Genomic DNA, 19,696 nt, shown 5'->3' on the forward strand with positions numbered 1-19,696 from the left:
TAAGGCAGTGCCCTCCTGTCCCCTAATCATCCCTGCAGCCCTCCTCTGGACACTCTCCAGCAAATCCCTGTCCCTCTTCAACTGAGGAGCCCAAAACTGAACACAATATTCAAGATAAGATGTGTGATATTCATCATCACTGAAGTGAAAGCAACCTAAGACAGCCTATACAGAAGTTTATGCATTGCTACACTTGCATTTCTTTTCAACTGGTGTCTAATTTAGAAGTCTACCTTGCTTCACAGCCCTTCCACAAGTGAGCATAGCTTTAGCTATCCATACAAACAACAAGGGATGCTGCACTACTGCATTTTTTTTCCAAGTAAGTGACATAGAAACATAGAATCACAGAATCAACCAGGTTGGAAGAGACCTCCAAGATCATCCAGTCCAACCTAGCACCCAGCCCTATCCAATCAACCAGACCACGGCACTAAGTGCCTCAGCCAGGCTTTGCTTGAAGACCCCCAGGGACGGTGCCTCCACCACCTCCCTGGGCAGCCCATTCCAATGGGAAATCACTCTCTCTGTGAAGAACTTCTTCCTAATATCCAGCCTAGACCTACCCTGGCACAACTTGAGACTGTGTCCCCTTGTTCTATTGCTGGTTGCCTGGGAGAAGAGGCCACCCCCCACCTGGCTACAATGCCCCTTCAGGTAGTTGTAGACAGTAATAAGATCACCTCTGAGCCTCCTCTTCTCCAGGCTGCACACCCCCAGCTCCCTCAGCCTCTCCTCATAGGATTTGTGCTCCAGGCCCCTCACCAGCTTTGTTGCCCTTCTCTGGACATGTTCCAGCACCTCAACATCTTTCTTGAATTGAGGGGCCCAGAACTGGACACAGCACTCAAGGTGTGGCCTGACCAGTGCTGAGTCCAGGGGCAGAATAACCTCCCTTGTCCTACTGGCCACACTGTTCCTGATCCAGCCCAGGATGCCATTGGCTTTCTTGGCCACCTGGGCACACTGCTGCCTCATCTTCAGCTACTATCTATCAGTACTCCCAGGTCCCTCTCTGCCTGGCTGCTCTCAGCCACTCTGTTCCCAGCCTGGAGCATTGCTTGGGGTTGTTGTGGCCAAAGTGCAGAACCCTGCACTTGGCCTTGTTCAATCTCATCCCATTGGCCTCTGCCCACCCATCCAGCCTGTCCAGGTCCCTCTGCAGGGCTCTCCTACTTTCCAACAGCTCCACAGCTGCTCCTAGCTTGGTGTCATCTGCAAACTTACTGATGCTGGACTCAATGCCCTCGTCCAGGTCATCAATAAAAATATTGAACAGGACTGGACCCAGCACTGATCCCTGGGGCACACCATCCAGCTGGATGTGGCACCATTTACCACCACTCTCTGGGATCTGCCATCCAGCCAGTTCTTGATCCAGCACAAAGTGAATCTGTCCAAACCAAACATTACATGAGACAAAAGCCAATCTGATGACTAACAATGTCAAAGCTTTCTGCATGAAGTTAGGCTTAGAAATCTTTGCGTAACCTATCTTTGTGCTATCAACTATCGAACACCCTCTGGCTCTTTCAAAAACACTTCATACAGAAGCACCAGAGGACTGGTTTTCAGATAACCTGAGCTTTGTTTCCCTGTGAAAAATTCGTTTTAAAATCTCAAACAAATACAGATAAGTACAGCCCTGTGAGGAGAGGTGACCAAAGATTGTTGTACAGTCTGAAGGCTGCCAGGCGTGCGGCGCTTTTGTTGCCTAGCTGCCACGATAGAGGACTACAGAATAAGTGATAATAGTAATGAATATAATGTAGTCTGTGTCCAGTTCTGGGCTCCTCAAGTCAAGAGAGATGTTGAGATATTGGAGCATGCTCAGAGAAGGGCACCAAGGCTGGTGAGGGGCCTGGAGCACAGCCCTGTGAGGAGAGGCTGAGGGAGCTGGGGGTGTGCAGCCTGCAGAAGAAGAGGCTCAGGGCAGAGCTCATTGCTGTCTACAACTCCCTGAAGGGAGGCTGTAGCCAGGTGGGGTTGGGCTCTTCTGCCAGGCAAGCAGCAACAGAAGAAGGGGACACAGTCTCCAGTTGTGCCAGGGGAGGTCTAGGCTGGATGTTAGGAGGAAGTTGTTGGCAGAGAGAGTGATTGGCATTGGAATGGGCTGCCCAGGGAGGTGGAGGAGTCACCACCCCTGGAGGTGTTGAAGCAAAGCCTGGCTGAGGCACTTAGTGCCATGGTCTGGTTGACTGGCTAGGGCTGGGTGCTAGGTTGGACTGGATGAGCGTGGAGGTCTCTTCCAACCTGGCTGATTCTGTGATTGTTTGATAAGCAGTAAATACAAAGGAGGAGGGGAATTATCTGATGCAGCTCTCAAGTCTCATGGCATAGCAAGTTTCTTTCTTGCAGTTGACAACATCAATTATCATGACTGCTTAACCCTGAGACTCAATCAAGGTTTTCAAGGTACTTTTAAATTATTGATTGAACAGCAGCAATGAGGAACCCATGGTTGAATATGAGTTTATGCTTCAAAAGTAACAGTCATTTAAACTGCAACCCACAAACAAAAAGAGCACTTTACTGAGCAAGGGCTTTCAAATCAGGCAGCCTTCAGCCCTGCAGAGCATTGATTTTTCCTCTCCTTTTCAGCACTACTTGTCCCCATTGTTCAAAATGACATAAATGATCACTGCTGTCAGTACTAGCAAAGTTTCTGTTCAGGACATTCACTGACAAGAGAAAGTCAGTGCAAAAGCATTCGAGAAAAGAATATCAAATGCTACGAAATCCTCCAAGGCAGTATTTGACTCCTGCTCAGGCCACACCTTGAGTGCTGTGTCCAGTGCTGGGCTCCTCAATTCCAGAGAGATGTGGAGGTGCTGGAACATGTCCAGAGAAGGGCAGCAGGGCTGGGGAGGGGCCTGGAGCACAGTCCTGTGAGGAGAGGCTGAGGGAGCTGGGGGTGTGCAGCCTGCAGAAGAGGAGGCTCAGGGCAGAGCTCATTGCTGTCTACAGCTGCCTGAAGGGAGGCTGTAGCCAGGTGGGGTTGGACTCTTCTGCCAGGCAAGCAGCAACAGAAGAAAGGGACAGAGTCTCAAGCTGTGCCAGGGGAGGTCTAGGTTGGATGTTAGGAAGTTGTTGGCAGAGAGAGTGATTGGCATTGGAATGGGCTGCCCAGAGAGGTGGTGGAGTCCCCAGCCCTGGAAGTATTTAAGAGAGAGTTGCATGAGGCACTTAGTGCCATGGGTTAGTTAGTTAGAAGGGTTAGGTGATAGGTTGGACTTGGTGATCTCTCAGGTCTTTTCCAACCTGGTTAATTGTGTGTGTGTGTAACCTGGTCTAAAGTCCAGTGAAGAGCAAGGGGTAATGTGTACACAAGCTTGAAGAGCAACACTACCTACTCTGTGTCTGACTGTAGCCAGTATGATTTTGGGATTAAGGTTAGGGAATTGAGACCACTGGGATCTCTGCTTATTTCTGAATCCTGCAAGACCTCTAACAAGAAGAAGGCAGTTTGTGCATATCCAGGACATTCAGCTGTATTCTCCTCTAAAATGTGATCTCATTCACAGATTGATTCTCCATTGTCCTTTTAGACAGAAGCAGTGTTTGTTAGCAGACCCTACCTGCTGTTAATTCTTATTGTGGGATTGGAGCTAACACATAATTAAGATGAGGACCACAGGCTAAGACCTGATACTCCCTTTTAACATCCGTGTCCACACATTGCTTGTAACAAACCTTAAGTGTGCAGGTTAAAGGTAGGAGATCTAAAGCCTGAAAATTCTAGGGAAGAGAAACGAGATACAGAATAGATATATACAAACCCAGAGGGATGGCAATGGATGGAAGTAGACTCAGGAGGAGGTCGTCCCACCGTGTGGTAAGGCGGCAAAGCAGGAGCAGCAGGAACCAGGGTGCTGCTGGCAGGCAGGCAGGACAGAGAGAAAGAAGTTCCTCTGTTTGTATAGGAGGTCTGGATAGAAAGTGGGAGTGAGCTAACCATTGCACCTGGGCTCAGGTTCAGACCATCCCCAGGGAGGAGTCAGGAGGACCTGGGGTCCGGTCCAGACCACCCCCAGGATCATAGAATCATAGAATCAACCAAGTTGGAAGAGACCTCCAAGATCATCCAGTCCAACCTAGCACCCAGCCCTGGCCAATCAACCAGACCATGGCACTAAGTGCCTCAGCCAGGCTTTGCTTCAACACCGCCAGGCACTCCACCACCTTCCTGGGCAGCCCATTCCAATGCCAATCACTCTCTGCCAACAACTTCCTCCTAACATCCAGCCTAGACCTCACAAAGGCTTCATGCACTTAGCCTGCTCTATGGCAGCACAGATGTCACAGTCATGGATAACCTGGGCTATGGCAGCCATGGGTATATCCACTGACCTGACCCGGGCCCATTGGTAAGTGGCATCTCTTCCTTGATGGCTGGAAGAGTCATGAGCCTACCAAGTTAAGAGCAGTTTACCTTTGTGCTTCCAGTCCAGGTCTGTGTGAGAGATTTGGGCAGCCAGGTTCCTACCAAGTTAAGGACAGTTCACCTTTGGGCTTCCAGTCCAGGTCTGTGTGGGAGATTTGGGCAGCCAGGTTGCCTTGGTGGTTGTGTTATTGTTCTTCAGTGACTCTGCTCTTGGAGATGTGAGCACTGAAAATGTCTGATCTTAACCTGGTCAGGTTCAGACTACCCCCAGGGAGGAGTCAGGAAGACCTGAAGTCAGGTTCAGACTACCCCTAGGAGGGTTGGCCCTTTTTAGCATCCTTGATCACTACTAAATAAAAGGCAGCAAGAGAGTGAACTCAAAAATTGGTCCCTGAAACATGCCTAGAGCTTATCAGCAGCTTGGTAGCTCTTTTCTCACCTGCTCCAAATAACACTCTTCAAGACAAATTTAATGTGTGGTTATCACCCACCAGAGCTGGACTGGATGATCTTGGAGGTCTCTTCCAACCTGGCTGATTCTATGATCCAGAGATAGATTACTCCATGGGCAACCTCCCAAAGGGCAGAAGGTACAGGACTGCAGAAGGCAGCAAGTCTGTCTCTTTCTGCCCTACACTGCCTTCCAAAACCATCTCCTTAGCACTTGCACCCACTCATTCTTGAGCACACTTGACCTTGTTGTCATATATACACCAGTTCTAAACTTTTCTATTGCTAGCCTAGAGAACAATGGTTCTCAAATGGAAGGCACACAGCTACATGTAATTTAACACTGCAACTTTGCTAGTAAAATTAGGTCCTCTGCTTTAAACTTCATCTGAGACATTGAATTGGATTTTGAAAGGAGAATACTGGGGGAAAGTTCCTGAAAAGTCAGACAAATGAATGTGCTGGTAAAAGCTGTGTGAGGGTATGATAGCTAAGAGTAATTCAATGGAAAACATGCCCTTAGAGGAAGGATGTGACTGCTTAAATTACTTTCTTGGTTTAATAGCCTAGAGCTCCTCAGAAATGCCCCAAAAACTCAATTTCAGAAAGATCTCTCTTTGCCCCAACAAATTTATGTTGAGATGTCCTGGAGGGCTGAGAGAGTAAAGAGAGATCTGCACTGAGCTAATGTAAAAAGAAAAAGAACAAGACCTGAACTCATACCTCCAATGCTTAATATCAATGTAAGACCTGGAGGTTACTCGGAAAAAGGCTAAACCCAAAATGTGACCTTCATAAATGCCCTCACTTGAGGAAATAACCCTGGCATGTGCAACATCAAAGTCACCAAAAACCAGAGAAATTCAGGTGAATGCCTGAGGTATTTTTCAGCCTGTGAGCCTCTTTCTGCTTTTTACAGCTGAAGGAGATACTGAAATCACAGAGGTAGAGCTGCAGCAAAGCTCCCTCAGTAACACTGGCTGCAGAAACACCCCCTCCAATGGCATCCTGGGCTGGCTCAGGAGCAGTGTGGCCAGTAGGACAAGGGAGGTTATTCTGCCCCTGGACTCAGCACTGGTCAGGCCACACCTGGAGTGCTGTGTCCAGTTCTGGGCTCCTTGATTCAAGAGAGATGTTGAGATACTGGAATGTGTCCAGAGAAGGGCAACAAAGCTGGTGAGGGGCCTGGAGCACAGCCCTGTGAGGAGAGGCTGAGGCAGCTGGGGGTGTGCAGCCTGCAGAAGAGGAGGCTCAGGGCAGAGCTCATTGCTGTCTACAACTCCCTGAAGGGAGGCTGTAGCCAGGTGGGGTTGGGCTCTTCTGCCAGGCAAGCAGCAACAGAACAAGGGGACACAGTGTGAAGTTGTGCCAGGGGAGGTCTAGGCTGGATGTTATGAGGAAGTTCCTGGCAGAGAGAGTGATTGGCATTGGAATGGGCTGCCCAGGGAGGTGGTGGCATTGCCATCCATGGAGGTGTTTATCAAAGCCTGGCTGAGGCACTTAGTGCCATGGTCTGGCTGGTTGGCTAGGGCTGGGTGCTAGGATGCACTGGCTGATCTCAGAAGTCTCTTCCAACCTGGTTGATTCTCTGATCCTATGATTCATTATCCATACACGTGGCTAGATTGCTACCTATCTTCCATTCTGAACAAGCAAAATAAGCACATTTGTATGGTTTAGTAGCAGGCTGAGCAGTCAGTTTTGTACTCCTCTGAAACCCTCAAGAATGCTGAGCAAGATGTCTAGCACTCTAGACCATTTTATGCATTATGACAGGAGCAAAACCCCCACCTGCTTGCTGCTGTCTGCATGTCACTGCTGCAAGTCCACTTCTGTTGAAGAATCAATAAAGGCTTCAGGCACCCAGCTCAATATTTTTGAGATACATTGAGATCAAATAATGAAATATATTTTTTTACTACTTTTTTTCCTAAATCATCGAATCAACCCCTCCACTCTTATGACATCACCCAGAGATGGAAATTAAGGAATGAAGCTTTATATTCACAGCTAAGCACAATATCCAAGCAGGTATTTACAATCTATACAGCTAGAGACAGAAATAGACAAGATAAAGGCAATACAGAAACACAGCAGCCCTCCCAGAAACCAGAGTCCCCAGGAGGGGCTCCCAACCACCCTTCCACCTCCTGTCCACCCTTCCATGTAATCCCACAGTTTGCCTTACATGAAAGGTGAGCTGTGAGGATTGGCCAGGAGGGTTAGGAAGCAGAAGGATTAGTCAGACAGCAGGTTAGGGAGAAAAGTGCAGGCAGCCAGAGACACACAGCAGCTCTGATATCTATGTTTGTGTTCCTGACTTTTTACATCTCAGCAAGCCTATGAGTGCAGCAGACCTTGGAATTTTCCCATTGGAATGGGCTGCCCAGGGAGGTAGTGGAGGCACCATCCCTGGAGATGTTGAAGCAAAGCCTGGCTGAGGCACTTAGTGCCATGGTCTGGTTGACTGGCTAGGGCTGGGTGCTAGGTTGGAGTGGATGATCTTGGAGGTCTCTTCCAACCTGGTTGGTTCTATGACATCACCAGTGTTTCCTTTTCACAGCCTATCATCTAATTATTCCCATTAAAGTATTCAAATTAGCCTCAAACTAACACAAGGAATCACAGTATCAACCAGGCTGGAAGAGACCTCCAACATCAGCCAGTCCAACCTAGCACCCAGCCCTAAACAATCAACCAGACCATGGCACTAAGTGCCTCAGCCAGGCTTTTCTTCAACACCTCCAGGGACAGTGCCTCCACCACCTCCCTGGGCAGCCCATTCCAATGCCAATCACTCTCTCTGCCAACAACTCCCTTGTTCTATTGCTGGTTGCCTGGCAGAAGAGGCCATTATCAAAAGGAAACTAATGGCATGGGGTTTGGTGGGCATCACTTACATACACCAGCTTCCAGCACATGCTTTGCCAGTATCCAAACATCTGAACAGTCAGCTTTATAAACTGTATGTTTGTGGCAACAAATGTATGGATTTTGTTCAAGTAATCGTGTCCATAGCCTTCAGAATCTGTTTTGCACTCATGTGCCATTAATAAGCTATGTCTGGAAGTGCATTGTTTGGTTTCATGCCATTCAGCCAGGCTAAGACATGCTCCACTAGCACACAGATGCTAGCAATTTGGGTCTTAATGCTTAATTACTTCACAGTCATGGGACATCGACTGAAGTAACTGGATAAAACTGTTGTCAAGATCTTGACTCATCAACATGAGGTTAATTAGGTAGGACTATGAAAGGAATGAGCATCATAAATAAATAAGATAGTTTAGATGCACACAAGTGGCAGTTCAACGTGTGTCAGAGACTGAGACAAGCAGTCTGTGCCAACAGCTCAGAAAAAGACTTAGTTTGAGCTCAGTTTCTGGCAAGTGCTAAGCAAGCATCCTGTTTGTACTCACTGTCCTCTTGCATGAGCTCAAACCCTTCAGGAGCTCCCCAGTGTGCAACAACTGCACAAATAAAACCAGCTGGAAATGCAGAGTGAGTCTGTGCATGCTAACATGGGACCATCTGCCTCACTGCTCAGCTTGCATGGACTGACAGACCACCATTCGGGACCACCACATCTGGGACTGAGCTCCTGTCACCTAACACATATAGAATCATAGAATCAACCAGGTTGGAAGAGACCTCCAAGATCAGCCAGTCCAACCTAGCACCCAGCCCTAGCCAATCAACCAGACCATGGCACTAAGTGCCTCAGCCAGGCTTTGCTTCAACACCTCCAGGGATGGCAACTCCACCACCTCCCTGGGCAGCCCATTCCAATGCCAATCACTCTCCCTGGCAACAACTTCCTCCTCACATCCAGCCTAGACCTCCCCTGGCACAGCTTAGAGACTGTGTCCCCTTGTTCTATTGTTGATTGCCTGGGAGAAGAGACCACCCCCCACCTGGCTAAAACTTCCCTTCAGGTAGTTGTAGACAGCAATGAGGTCTGCCCTGAGCCTCTTCTCTAGGCTAAACAACCTCAGCTCCCTCTCCTCATAGGCTTTGTGTTCCAGGCCTTTCACCAGCTTTGTTGCCCTTCTCTGGACATGTTCCAGCACCTCAACATCTCTCTTGAATTGAGGAGCCCAGAACTGGACACAGTACTCAAGGTGTGGCAAACTATAGAACTTCATAGAATTTCACAGAATCAGCCAGGTTGGAAGAGACCTCCAAGCTCATCCAGGCCAACCTAGCACCCAGCCCTAACCAATCAACCAGACCATGGCACTAAGTGCCTCAGCCAGGCTTTTCTTGAAGACCTCCAGGCATGGTGACTCCACCACCTCCCTGGGCAGCCCATTCCAATGCCAATCACTCTCTCTGACAACAACTTCCTCCTCACATCCAGCCTAGACCTCCCCCAGCACACCTTGAGACTATGTCCCCTTGTTCTGTTGCTGGCTGCCTGGCAGAAGAGAACAACCTTTAGTCCTGAAGCATAGCAGGTCCCATTACAACAATACTATAATATGGAAGACTGAAGTATTTCTTTTTCAGTTATTGGTATAGATACATGCAAAGTGCCTATGACTTGTTCACATCTAAGCTCTGGAAGGGCAGGCTGTAGTTATTCTGCAAGGCTGACTTGCTGTGCTGGATTCATACAGTGAACTAATATTAGAGTTAAGCACATCTCTATTTCTTTCACTAAACAGTATCAGTGAAGTATTAATTCCATATAATCTCAGCCATGCCAGGAAGTCTGATTTGCTTTCAAATAAGACTTCCTCACCTTTCAGAAATGCAAATGTCACCTTATAAAGTAATATTTTTTCCCCAGTCATGTCTTAAATAACGAGATGAGAGTTGCTCTGGGTGAGTTTTTTCTCAAGTAACACATTCTTATATTCCAGTATCCTGAAATGGTGAAATATTACATGCCAGCATTCATCTCTTGTCTGGGTTCCATTGCATTTATTTTAAATAAGAACCATGGGACTCACTTGACTTTTTCTTCCTGTCATACAGGCTTTGTACTCTTCAAGCATTTGGTACTACTCCCTTCCTGAATAGAGCGGTTAGTAGGACAAGGGAGGTTATTCTGCCCCTGGACTCAGCACTGGTCAGGCCACACCTTGAGTCCTGTGTCCAGTTCTGGGCTCCTCAATTCAAGAGAGATGTTGAGGTGCTGGAAGGTGTCCAGAGAAGGGCAACAAAGCTGGTGAGGGGCCTGGAGCACAGCCCTGTGAGGAGAGGCTGAGGGAGCTGGGGGTGTGCAGCCTGCAGAAGAGGAGGCTCAGGGCAGAGCTCATTGCTGTCTACAGCTGCCTGAAGGGAGGCTGTAGCCAGGTGGGGTTGGGCTCTTCTGCCAGGCAAGCAGCAAGAGAACAAGGGGACACAGTCTCAAGTTGTGCCAGGGGAGGTTTAGGCTGGATGTGAGGAGGAAGTTGTTGGCAGAGAGAGTGATTGGCATTGGAATGGGCTGCCCAGGGAGGTGGTGGAGTTGCCATCCCTGGAGGTGTTCAAGCAAAGCCTGGCTGAGGCACTTAGTGCCATGGTCTGGTTGACTGGCTAGGGCTGGGTGCTAGGTTCTTCCCTGGGACTGGGGTAAGGTTGAGAGGGGTAGGGGGAAGGTTGAGAGGTGTAGAGGGAAGGTGTAGGGGCAGATGAGAGCCCCTCCTGGGGACTCAAGTGTCTGGGAGGGGAGTTGTGTTTCTGTATTACCTTTTACCTTGTACATCTCTGTCTATAACTGTATCTACTGTAACTATCTGCTTGTATATTGTGCTAGCTGTAAATATAAGCAAGTTGTGCCAGGGAAAGTACAGGCTGGATGTTAGGAGGAAGCTGTTGGCAGAGAGAGTGATTGGCATTGGAATGGGCTGCCCAGGGAGGTGGGGGAGTCACCAGCTCTGGAGGTGTTGAAGCAAAGCCTGGCTGAGGCACTTAGTGCCATGGTCTGGTTGACTGGACAGGGCTGGGTGCTAGGTTGGACTGGATGATCTTGGAGGTCTCTTCCAACCTGGTTGATTCCATAATTCATATATCCAGAGCTGGCTGAGTCTAGTCTGGGTGATCTCTAAAGAGTGGGGGGGTGGGGAACACCCAAACCATCACACAGATTTATTACTTAAAATGTAAATATGATTAATAAAGCCTTATGCCCAGAAGTTCAAAACCTAAGAAAGGACAGTAATCAACATCTTCCACACCAAACCACTAAATTAAACATGACATTAATGGGAACCATTTAGTGCAGTTCAGCTCTGCTTTGATGGCTGTTCTAATGAGGTTGCTGCTGTGCTGACCTGAAAAGCTGCTGACAGCAGAAGAAAACCATGGATTGCAATACAGAACTTCATAAGGTGTTTCTGTATCCCAATTTGCATGTATAATTGATGAGATGTGTCTCTCTCTGGGCACCTTTTAGAGGAGTGTAATCTGATTCAGGTGTCAGGCAAACACACAGGTGTTCACCAGCAACTCTCTGGCCTCTGATCTGGATTGTAAGGGCCTTTTGCTCTGATGATTCTCAGCAGTGTGTCTTAGGGCACTCCAAAACTCCCTTCCCCCCACTCCATCTGCAGACATTTGACTGGGGGGGAAGACAAAGGTGTGAAATTCCCCCCTCCAGTGGCTGAAGTCCTGCATGTGTATTCCCTCATGGAAAAGCCCAAGCTGGGATTTACCTTTGCAATTGGCTGGGTTATTCAAAGACAGTATATATCATAGAATCAACCAGGTTGGAAGAGACCTCCAAGATCATCCAGCCCAACCTAGCACCCAGCCCTGAGCAGCACCACAGACAAGTTCATCTAGAAAATTCTGCTGAAGATGTCTCTGTCCTGTGTTTGTCTGGGCTGCAGAATCACAGAATCGACCACCTTGGAAGAGACCTCCAAGCTCATCCAGTCCAACCTAGCACCCAGCCCTAGCCAATCAACCAGACCATGGCACTAAGTGCCCCAGGATCAGCTCAGAGATCCTCTTCCTCTTTCCCAGCACCCTGGGAAGATCTGGAAGCCTCTCAATGGCTGAGCAGCTCCAATACTGCCACAAAGGTGACAGGGACTAGCTTGACATTCCTACTGCACCTCAATGAGTAGCACAGACTTTTCCTAGGGCTCCAGGCTGCCTTTCATTTGTGAGTGAGGCAAAGCCATTGTGTGGCTAAACTTACCCAATGTTCTGATTCTCCTATGCATGGATTGCCCAGAAGCATCCTTGTGAAGATTTTCCCCACCGAATTAGCACCCAAATGTAACTCATTTGTATAGAGTTGAGGGCAGGGCTTGCCAGAAATAAAATTAACTACAAGTTTTATAATTCCTGCCTTGTTAATTGCCACATCTAAATCAGCATGATGAAAGAAGGGCCTTGCAGAGTAGATGTCAATGAGGGCCAGTGAGATGAACTGCTTGGCAAACTGTGGGCAGCTATAGTTACAGTGATTTAAGAGAAATAAATATCTTTTGAAGATACATTAGCACAGGAGGAGAGGCTGAGGGAGCTGGGATTGGTTAGCCTGGAGAAGAGGAGGCTCAGGGGAGACCTTATTGCTGTCTACAACTACCTGAGGGGTGGTTGTGGCCAGGAGGAGGTTGCTCTCTTCTCTCAGGTGGCCAGCACCAGAACAAGAGGACACAGCCTCAGGCTGTGCCAGGGGAGATTTAGGCTGGAGGTGAGGAGAAAGTTCTTCACTGAGAGAGTCATTGGACACTGGAATGGGCTGCCCGGGGAGGTGGTGGAGTCGCCGTCCCTGGAGCTGTTCAAGGCAGGACTGGACGTGGCACTTGGTGCCATGGTCTAGCCTTGAGCTCTGTGGTGAAGGGTTGGACTTGATGATCTGTGAGGTCTCTTCCAACCTTGGTGATAGTGTGATACTGTGAAGGAGCTTCTGATTTCACACAGCCCACAACAAAGATCTTGTTTATAAAAGGCAAACTGTCACCTTGCTAGCAACTTCCCAGGAACCACAAATCTGCTTATTTAGTCTGCTGGCTCCTCTCATCACAGGTTTTTCTTCTCTTTCCCCATTCATAACCTTTCTTCTTGTTCATTTGCATGGCCAGAAGCCTCCCTGCTGTGATTCAGCAGAGGATACAGAAATGAAGGAAATATTGATGTATACAGACCACTACAACGTGACCCTCAGAATGAAATGGAAGTTGTTCTTCATTTAAAGCAGGTAGCAGTAATGATTGTGCTGTGAGAAAAGCAACCTGTGAGTAAAGGCTTGAATTGTCTTGTAACCACTGAGAGAAAAGAATTTTTGCACAGCAGTTGCAATTTTCCTAAGATAAAATCCTAGATCCTTCATTTATTTGTTTTTGCTTTATCTCTTCATCTTTCTAAATCCTTCCCATTTGAATTCTCCTAACTTGGAGTCTGTTGGATTAATAAAGCATCTAAAGGAAGAGCATTACAAATCCAACCAAATATCACCTGGATTACTGAAAGGAGTTAAATGCATGTGATCATCAGACTAGCTGCTGAAAGCAGCACTCATCTAAACCCTGTGTACATTGCACTACTGATGTCATTTATTTGAACACTTAGAATCACATTTTGACCCCATCTCAGCCTGGAGGGATTGCTAAAAGAGATCATAGAATCAACCAGGTTGGAAGAGACCTCCAAGAGCATCCAGGCCAACCTAGCTCCCAGCCCTAGACAATCAACCAGACCATGGCACTAAGTGCCTCAGCCAGGCTTTGCTTCAACACCTCCAGCAACAGCAAGTCCACCACCTCCCTGGGCAGCCCATTCCAATGCCAATCACTCTCTCTGACAACAACTTCCTCCTCACATCCAGCCTAGACCTCCCCTGGCACAACCTGAGACTCTGTCCCCTTCTTCTGTTGCTGCTTGCCTGGCAGAAGAGACCAACCCCACCTGGCTACAGCCTTCCTTCAGGTAGCTGCACACAGCAATGAGCTCTGCCCTGAGCCTCCTCTTCTGCAGGCTGCACACCCCCAGCTCCCTCAGCCTCTCCTCACAGGGCTGTGCTCCAGGCCCCTCACCAGCTTCAGTGCCCTTTTCTGGACATATTCCAGCACCTCAACATCTCTCTCGAATTGAGGAGCCCAGAACTGGACACAGTTTTCTGTTCTTGCATAACCAATGAGTAACCTGAAGGACAGAGAGAAGTTTTGTCCAAGGTCAGAAAATGAGACACACTGATGAGATTAGAAATAGGTCTCAGCAATCATGGTATGAGCCTTGTTTAAATACACTGCCTCTCAAGAGCTAGAGTGCAATCATGGCTCACATTCCCCAAAGCTTTGCTATATGAAATATTCTACAACAACTGACAGCATACAGAAGAAAATGTGCAGTTTAATGCAGAGGTATGAGACTGTGAGAGAGTTTCCAACCTGGTTGGTTTTATTCCTTTTAAATAAGAGGGAAAGATGAACAAAACAGAAATAAAAGAAAACAAAACTAACCAAAACAGAATTAAGAACAATCAAGAAGTTCTATTCCAGCTAATAAATGACTGCAAGAACTGGAAGAGGAGAAAGGACATGGCACTTCACAGTATCACAGTATCACCAAGGTTGGAAGAGACCTCACAGATCATCAAGTCCAACCCTTTACCACAGAGCTCAAGGCCAGACCATGGCACCAAGTGCCACGTCCAGTCCTGCCTTGAACAGCTCCAGGGACGGCGACTCCACCACCTCCCCGGGCAGCCCATTCCAGTGTCCAATGACTCTCTCAGGGAAGAACTTTCTCCTCACCTCCAGCCTAAATCTCCCCTGGCACAGCCTGAGGCTGTGTCCTCTTGTTCTGGTGCTGGCCACCTGAGAGAAGAGAGCAACCTCCTCCTGGCCACAACCTCCCCTCAGGTAGTTGTAGACAGCAATGAGGTCTCCCCTGAGCCTCCTCTTCTCCAGGCTAACCAATCCCAGCTCCCTCAGCCTCTCCTCGTAGGGCTGTGCTCAAGGCCTCTCCCCAGCCTCGTTGCCCTTCTCTGGACATGCTCAAGCATCTCAATGTCCCTCCTAAACTGGGGGCCCCAGAACTGGACACAGGACTCAAGGTGTGGTCTAACCAGTGCAGAGTACAGGGGCAGAATGACCTCCCTGCTCCTGCTGGCCACACCATTCCTGATGCAGGCCAGGATGCCACTGGCTCTCTTGGCCACCTGGGCACACTGCTGGCTCATGTTCAGGCGGGTATCAATCAGCACCCCCAGATCCCTCTCTGTCTGGCTGCTCTCCAGCCACTCCGACCCCAGCCTGTATCTCTGCATGGGGTTGTTGTAGCCAAAGTGCAGCACCCTGCACTTGGAGCTATTGAACACCATCCCCTTGGACTCTGCCCATCTGTCCAGGTGGTCAAGGTCCTGCTGCAGAGCCCTTCTGCCCTCCAACCCAGCCCCATCTGCCCCCAGCTTGGTGTCATCTGCAAACTTGCTGATGACTGACTCCATGCCCTCATCCAGATCACTTCCATCTACCAAGCATCATACCAAGGGAAAGGTGAATGATATGAGGTTATCTATCTTCCTGTTGAAGATAGAATTACCTTAGACAATTACCAGATAAGCTGATAGACCTGGTTTAAGAGTTTCAGACAAAGGAATTAAAATGGTTGCAGAATGTTTTTATGCTTGTATATATCAAGTGGATATACTTGGCTTTCTTCCTCCTCTCTTCCCTTTCTATCTGCAAGTTGAGTGGGAGAATGTGATGGTTTGGGTGTTCCCTGCCCTCCCATCATTTGGAAATCACCCAGACTAGACTCAGCTGGCTCTGGATATTGAATGAAGCTTATATTTACAGCTTAGCTCAATATACAAGCAGATATCTACAGTATATACAGTTATATACAGAAACAGACAAGGTAAAAGGTAATACAGAAACACAGCAGCCCTCCCAGAAACCTGAGTCCCAGGAGCAGCTCTCAACAGCCCTTCCATCTTCTCCCCTGCTCCCCTCAACCTTACCCCAGTCCCAAGGAAGGATGGAGGTTCAGCCAGGGAGTTAGGAAGCAGAGTGGATTAATCAGAGAGATGGCAGAGAGGCTAGAGAGAGAAACACAGCTTGGAGCTCCACAGCAGAAGTGACTTATTGATGTTTGGATTCTTGTTCTTGTATATTTCAGCAAGCCTATGAGTGAGGTAGACAACACCATTGTTTTCCTTTCACAGACTGTAATCTAATCCTTCTCACCAAAACATTCTAGCTTCAAACTAGCACAGAGAAGATAAAAAAGATGAAGAAAATGAGAAAAAAATAAAACTGAAGCGAAGAAGGCATTCAGCAACTCTTCCTTCTCAGTTCTCAGGGCTGCCTCCTCATTCAGCAGTGACCCCACACCTTCCCTGTTCTTCCATTTCCTACTGATAGATTTCATAGAATCACAGAATCAACCAGGTTGGAAGAGACCTCCAAGCTCATCCAGTCCAACCTAGCACCCAGCCCTAGCCAGTCAAACAGACCATGGCACTAAGTGCCTCAGCCAGGCTTTGCTTCAACACCTCCAGGGACAGTGATTCCACCACTTCCCTGGGCAGCCCATTCCAATGGCAAAATAATTGCTTGTCTCTCCATTTTCCAAATGTGAAGTCTTTCTTGTCCTCCTTTACTGCCTCTGCCAGTTTCAGTTCCAAGAGGGCTTTGGCCTTCCTTGTTGCCTTCTTATTTTTCAACTTCCTTCCTGCTTAAACCTGGCAAAACCTGTCAGGCTATCTTAATCCCAAGCCAAAACACGTAAATCACAGAATGTCTTAGATTGGAGAAGCCCTTCTAGCTCATTGAGTCCAATCATTGGTTTCACACTGACAAGTCCATGACCAAACCAAATCCCTCAGCACAACAACTAATCACTATGAATCACTATGCTTGGAAAGGACCACCAGCATCATCCACTCCAGCCTTCATCCCAGCAGCCTTCATCACCAGACCACAGCCTCAAGCACCACATCCACCCTCCTTTTAAACACCTCCAGGGATGGTGACTCCACCACCTCCCTGGGCAGCCTGTTCCAGTGCCTGACCACCTGCTCAGGAAAGAACTTCCTCCCAACAGCCAACCTAAACCTCCTCTGAGGCAATGCTGTAGATTTTCTTGCCACACAACACTTCCAGAAAAACACCATTCTGATAACATAACAGCAGAGTGCTCATTTTGTTATTATCCCATTCCTTATGATTATTTGGTGTTATTCTTATCCTAAAACACACAAAACAAAATCTCGTTCGTTGCAAGAAGTTTGATCAATACTTCCAAATGTTTGCACATGATAACTTATATTCAGCACTCTGTTAAACCTTGTAGTGGAAATTAATAATGGGTTATGAGTTATGAATATTAATTTTGGTGTGAATATTATTTTTTCTTATTCATATGCAAACATTCTCAAAAATGCCTTGAGATTCTTTGGATTTTTTTGGGTCAACAGGAAGTAGTTGCACAGAATTAAACAGTTTAAACAATCAGAACTTGGAAAATAGTAACACAAAAGAGGAAGAATTCTAACTGTGCTTATGGAGTCTTGGCACTGACTCCAGCAAATGTACTCACAATGCTTTTTGGTCCCTGAGTAAGTCTCCTGTACCAAAGATGCTTTCAAACTCATGATAATGATCCCAGAGTAAAATACAAGATATTCCAGGCAGAGGGAAGAGCTGCTGCTGAGCTGCTGGTGGGAACTGCATCCACGTGGCCACCTTGATTCCTGATTAACAAGCTGCAAAATAGGAACAGCAGAGAGGCTCGGTGTAGAAAGGCTGAGTGCAGAAAGGTGGTTTCTAAAACATCCCCCTTTAAATACTTCAGTTTGAAAATCCAACTGGCCAGTGGGCACTAGCACCATTGTTCTGGCCAATGAATTCAAGGCTTAGTGCCTCCTTTGACCACACAGGTACATTGAAGCACAGCACAAAACACCTGACACGTGGTGCTTAGCCCCTAGCCCTCAAGGCTTTGCTCATCTGACTCAACTTCCTGGAGCCACAAGAAGGAGAAGGAGAGCAAGGGCTAAAGCAGCCTGGCAGGATTTATGCCCTACCAGGACAAACCTCCTGAGTGATCAACCAGGTGCAGTGTTTTAAATAAAGCACCTGTCTGGAAACAGCAAGCAACTTTGCTGTCTACAACTCCCTGAAGGGAGGCTGGAGCCAGGTGGGGTTGGTCTCTTCTACCAGGCAAGCAACAAAAGAACAAGGGGACACAGTCTCAAGTTGTGGCAGGGGAGGTCTAGGCTGGATGTTAGGAGGAAGCTGTTGTCAGAGAGAGTGATTGGCATTGGAATGGGCTGCCCAGGGAGGTGGTGGAGTTGCCATTCCTGGAGGTGTTGAAGCAAAGCCTGGCTGAGGCACTTAGTGCCATGGTCTGGTTGACTGGCTAGGGCTGGGTGCTAGGTTGGACTGGATGATCTTGGAGTTCTCTTCTGACCTGGTTGATTCTGTGATTCTATTCTGCAGATTTCACTCTATGTAAGTCCAGTGAGTGATTTCCACCAGTTTAAGGACAGTTGAGCCTGCAGCCTCACATGGAGGTGGATGTTGCTTTAATGAGGGACTGAATCCTGCTGGCATCATGTTGCAGAACCTTTCGCCAAGCAGCAGCTAGAATCACTGCTCCACATCCTCTGTTGCTCTCCAGCTGTGTTTGGGGATATTCCAGTACAGCAAGCCGCAACAAACCTGCACTGCAGATGCACTGTTTTCATATATACTCAGGGACACTGCAGAGGAAAAGGACTTAAAGGCCAGTGGGATACAGTGGCACTTGTCATTCCTCCTATGTTTGTATTCCTGTGTCCAGTTCCATTATTTGTATTACTTTCTATGCCAGTTTGCACTAAACCACTGCAAAAGCAATTGCCTCTTTATTTGAATCCAACTAGAGTAAAGAAATCCTTCTTCACATTACTCAGGCTACTTGCAAAAAGAGAAAAAATACCTCTGAATTATTTATTTGTTGCATCAGCTTTGATAAAGTTGTGACCACCAAGAAGAAGAATAGAGATTGCAACATATTATGTCAGATGAAAGACTCAGGCAGGTGGATTTGCTTATCTTGAAGAAGAGAAGGCTAAGCAAGATGGAGCTACTAACCTCAGCTCCTTTAAAGAAGGCAGTTATGGAGAATCAGATTCCTCCCAGAAGTGCACCATAGAAAGGCAAGAGATGAAAGTCGTAAGTGGCAGGGAAATTTCAATAGGATACAAGGGAAAAAAGTTACAGTGAGAATGGTTCAGTGTGGGAACAGTCAGGGTACCTCCATCCTTGGAGGTGTTCAGAGCTTGACTGTGAATCACAGAATCAGAGAGTTTCTTAGATTGGAAAAGCCCTTCAAGCTCATTGAGTCCAATCATTAGTTTCACACTGACAAGTCCTTGACTAAACCAAATCCCTCAGCACAACATCTAATCACTGTGAATCGCTGTGCTGGGCCCCATCCTCTTTAACATCTTCATAGATGATCTGGATGAGGGCATGGAGTCAGTCATCAGCAAGTTTGCAGATGACACTAAGCTGGGGGCAGATGTGGCTGGGTTGGAGGGCAGAAGGGCTCTGCAGCAGGACCTTGACCACCTGGACAGACGGGCAGAGTCCAAGGGGATGGTGTTCAATAGCTCCAAGTGCAGGGTGCTGCACTTTGGCCACAGCAACCCCATGCAGAGATACAGGCTGGGGTCGGAGTGGCTGGAGAGCAGCCAGACAGAGAGGGATCTGGGGGTGCTGATTGATACCCGCCTGAACATGAGCCAGCAGTGTGCCCAGGTGGCCAAGAGAGCCAGTGGCATCCTGGCCTGCATCAGGAATGGTGTGGTCAGCAGGAGCAGGGAGGTCATTCTGCCCCTGTACTCTGCACTGGTTAGACCACACCTTGAGTACTGTGTCCAGTTCTGGGCTCCCCAGTTTAGGAGGGACATTGAGATGCTTGAGCGTG

General features: G+C 47.9%; 1 long non-coding RNA gene across 1 annotated transcript in view; it reads right to left on the minus strand.

The window, feature by feature from the left end:
- Positions 1 to 17,428, minus strand: part of LOC135183285 (uncharacterized) — a 53,877-nt gene extending 36,449 nt beyond the window's left edge. The window contains exon 1 of the long non-coding RNA XR_010305481.1: positions 17,321 to 17,428. This is a non-coding gene — a long non-coding RNA (uncharacterized LOC135183285). The remainder of the gene's footprint in view (positions 1 to 17,320) is intronic.
- Between the last annotated feature and the right edge of the window lie 2,268 nt (positions 17,429 to 19,696).

Source organism: Pogoniulus pusillus, chromosome 18, assembly GCF_015220805.1.
Source record: "Pogoniulus pusillus isolate bPogPus1 chromosome 18, bPogPus1.pri, whole genome shotgun sequence".
NCBI classification, from domain to species: domain Eukaryota; kingdom Metazoa; phylum Chordata; class Aves; order Piciformes; family Lybiidae; genus Pogoniulus; species Pogoniulus pusillus.